At 62.5% G+C, this 3,716-nt stretch overlaps 1 long non-coding RNA gene across 1 annotated transcript; it reads left to right on the forward strand.

Annotated features, from left to right (window-relative positions):
• On the forward strand, positions 1-1,220 carry LOC137758250 (uncharacterized). The gene is made up of 3 exons (XR_011072893.1): positions 1-114; positions 564-694; positions 1,135-1,220. It is a non-coding gene; the product is annotated as an uncharacterized lncRNA (long non-coding RNA).
• Positions 1,221-3,716: the final 2,496 nt, after the last annotated feature.

A 3,716-nucleotide genomic window follows, 5' to 3' on the forward strand; every position in this document is an offset into this window, starting at 1 on the left:
CCTGACACTCGCTGCCACGTGGAGGCACCCTGAGAACACGATGCTCAGCGAGACAAGTCAGACACAGAAGGGCACACAGGGTGTGACCCCACTGAGGGGGAACATCCAGAACAGGTAGATCCACAGAGTCAGAGTGGGTTCCTGGTTGTTAGGGGCAGGGGGCGGGGAGGGAATGATAACTAAGGGCGTGAGGGACATTTTTGGGGTGAGGGAAATGTTCCAAAACAGGGCAGTAGTGACGGCTGCACAGCTCAGTAAAGTGTCCCCACGCGCTCCGGTGCAGCCTGTGAGAGCATCGCTCTCAGGACGAAGGGCTGACCGCAGGAAGACTGAAGGAGCACTGGGTCCTGGGCCCAGACGCTCAGCTGGGGACACCCCCGCCCCCCCGGTGGGGAAGTCCCTGGGACTTGCTGAGCCTCCACCGAGACTGGCAGCAGCCCCAGGGCCTCACAGGGCGCGGCGCTCCCGGCCCCAGAGCCTTCCCTCTGGTTCTCATCACCGGCTGTCGCCAGAGTCGCAGGTAACGTGCCTTTCTTGTCGTTTGTCTTTTTTCCGGCCCTCAGCCACGCAAAGGTGTGAAGCCCTGACACTCGCTGCCACGTGGATGCACCCTGAGAACACGATGCTCAGCGAGACAAGTCAGACACAGAAGGGCACACGGTGTGACCCCACTGAGGGGGAACATCCAGAACAGGTAGATCCACAGAGTCAGAGTGGGTTCCTGGTTGTCAGGGGCAGGGGAGGGGAGGGAATGATAACTAAAGGCGTGAGGGACATTTTTGGGGTGAGGGAAATGTTCCAAAATAGGGCAGTAGTGACGGCTGCACAGCTCAGTAAAGTGTCCCCACGCGCTCCGGTGCAGCCTGTGAGAGCATCGCTCTCAGGACGAAGGGCTGACCGCAGGAAGACTGAAGGAGCACTGGGTCCTGGGCCCAGACGCTCAGCTGGGGACACCCCCGCCCCCCCGGTGGGGAAGTCCCTGGGACTTGCTGAGCCTCCACCGAGACTGGCAGCAGCCCCAGGGCCTCACAGGGCACAGCGCTCCCGGCCCCAGAGCCTACCCTCTGGTTCTCATCACCGCCTGTCACCAGACTTGCATGCAACGTTCCTTTCTTTTCTTTTGTCTTTTTAAAGGCAACTCTTGAATACACGTATTTAACATGCAGGGAACCAGTCCTGACTCCTTGATCTGCGGCTTCCAGGCTCCAGAGTCTCGAGGACATCCACTTCCATTTTTTTACACGCCCTGTGCGTGGGGTTTGATGATGGAAACTGACACCGAGGGCGTCACCACGTGCGGGGTGACATCAGCGGAAGAATCCCGTGGCGAGGGCCTGCCTGAGAACCACGGGAGAGCCCGGGCCCTCCCCGCCCCCTGCCTGCAGCCCCGCGCCCGCACCCACCTGGGAGTGGAGCTGGTGCATCGCTTGCCAGAACTCATGGAAGTAGGTCTCCAGCTCATCATGCTGCAACAGGGAGGGCGGGTTGGGCGTAGACTTGGTGAAGTTGGCCACCATGGCCGCGATGGCAATCTGGCGCCTCCCATCCTGCTGCAGGCAGCCCGGCTGCAGGCCAAAGCAGGCCATGTGCCCAGACTTCCCTTCCCTGGGGAGGGACGCGGGTGAGGCCCCGCTTCCACAGAGGAGCCCTGGCCCACGGCCGACAGGTTCCCCCACGCATGCACCGAGGGTAGAGGTCCAGGTAGAACTTGCCGATGGATGACCTTGTCCGCGGCCGCGTCCCGGACCGTGTAGAGCCTCACATCTCCGTGACACACGTTGGCACCCTCCTCCAGGTCGAAGGTCAGCCCCAGCAGCTCCTGGGAGATGCCCAGCCACCCGCGCGTGACCACCTGCATGGGGAAGGACTCATCGAGCAGGTACTGGTCCACGTGGTAGCGCGTCTCCTCCCCCTGGTTCATGTAGCAGCACAGGTCCTAGACGTTGATGGGCCCGTCAAAGTGCAGGCCCCGCCTCTGGCACTTGGCCTTCTTTAGGTCCAGGATCACGGCCGCTCCTGCTCCCCGAGGGGCTTCAGCTTCTGGGCCAGCTCATCTGCGGGCGGAGGGGAGAGGTTCGGCTATGTCCCTGTGGCAGCCTCCCAGCCGCCACCCACCCCACGCCCCTCGAGGCAGAATGAAGGGTTGGGGAAGGCGACCCCCAAGGGCTGACACAGTCGGGTCTCAGGCAGCACCACGTCCAGTCAAGGTCCGCCTGACCCTCGGGGAGGCGGGGTTACCTAGGAAAGTGGCCACCACCTGGCTGGTCTTGGCCATGTTCATCTCCAGCACGGAGTCGGCACGCGTGCTGAACCCCAGCAGGCGGGACTTCTGAGCCTGCAGCCTTACCAGCTCCCCGAGGATCGCGCAGTTCTCCTGGAACCCAGAGACGGCCAGCGCTGGGGACCGTGGGCCACGCCCTCCCCACGGGCCCCGGGCCAGGTCTCTGAGGGCGGGCAGGGCTCTCAGGCCACTGGCGGGCACAGCCAATCCCCCTCCCTCCTCCTCCTGGCCCGGATTTCTAGACACTTTGGTGCTGTCCTAACACGTGGTCTTTATGAACACAGGTCCTTTTGGGACCAGAAACGGCGTGAACCGTGATGAGCTCTAAGGCCAAGGGCAGGAAGAAATGTGACCAGGCTCTCCAGGAGCCACCCAGGGGCCTCCCCGGGCTCAACAATACAGACTCGGCTGCCGTGCAGACAGCAGGTCATCCCCACGGTGCCCGAACACCCAGCCCCCTGGACGGCGAGACGCCTGTTGCTGCAGGTGGCCCGGGGCTGGCTGGTGAGGCCCTGCCCCAGGCGGGCGTACGCCACCTTCTCTGGGGCCACCTCTCCGGCTCTGCGGTGGGGTTCTCCTGGGAGCCCCCAGTCACCACAGGACCAACGTGGCCTGTCTGCAGCCCAAGAAGGTGGGGACACAGGACTGTCCCCCATGCCCCCCACATCACCCACGAGGCCGAGCAAGCACCAGTGGTGTCTGCGGGGAAGATGAAGGGCTCACGCACAGCCCCCATCTACTGAAGATGCTGAACAGGAGAAGCACAGACTGCAGCCACACGCGGTATGGACCAAACGCAAGTGTCCTTGCAGGAACCGATGTCTGAATGTCAAGGCCATACCCGGGCCACAGTGAGAAGGCCCAGACCCCACGCAAGGCACAGAGAGGAGATGGGGGGAACATCTGCGAATCTGAGCTCATCGGGCATCACCCCAGAAGGAGAGGGAGAGGAGGAGGGAGAGGGAGAGGGAGAGGGAGGGAGGTACAGACGTCTCTCCCTTCCCTGGGGGTTCTCTAGTGCAGCCAAGGCTGAAAAGCACTGCATTTCGGGAGATGGGTCCTCGTGGAAAAGTTAAATAGTAGCTCATGGCATTATCGACACATATTAAAAAGGCCCCAAATCTTGGGGAGTCAGGGAGGGGAGCTGGCGGCTGCCTCGTAAAGGAGGAGAGATTGGGCGTCAGAGGAGGTGCCTGTGCAGCCCGCCGCCGCTGCCCAGGACCCCGCAGACTTCATCTCCCAGCTGTGGTCCCGGGCTGGAAGGCAGCGGGGAGGTCAAGCCGTCCAAGCATCAACGTTGACTTCAGGGCTGATCTAAAAGGCGCCTGGTGTTTGTTGAAGCAGAAGAAAGAGAAAGCAGTGGGGAGAGGAGGGGAGGGGGAGGGAGCCCCCATCAGCCCTTCTCCCTCTCTCCCTCTCTGTCTCCCTCTCTCTC

Source organism: Eschrichtius robustus, unplaced genomic scaffold (genome assembly GCF_028021215.1).
Source record: "Eschrichtius robustus isolate mEscRob2 unplaced genomic scaffold, mEscRob2.pri scaffold_795, whole genome shotgun sequence".
Taxonomy (NCBI): domain Eukaryota; kingdom Metazoa; phylum Chordata; class Mammalia; order Artiodactyla; family Eschrichtiidae; genus Eschrichtius; species Eschrichtius robustus.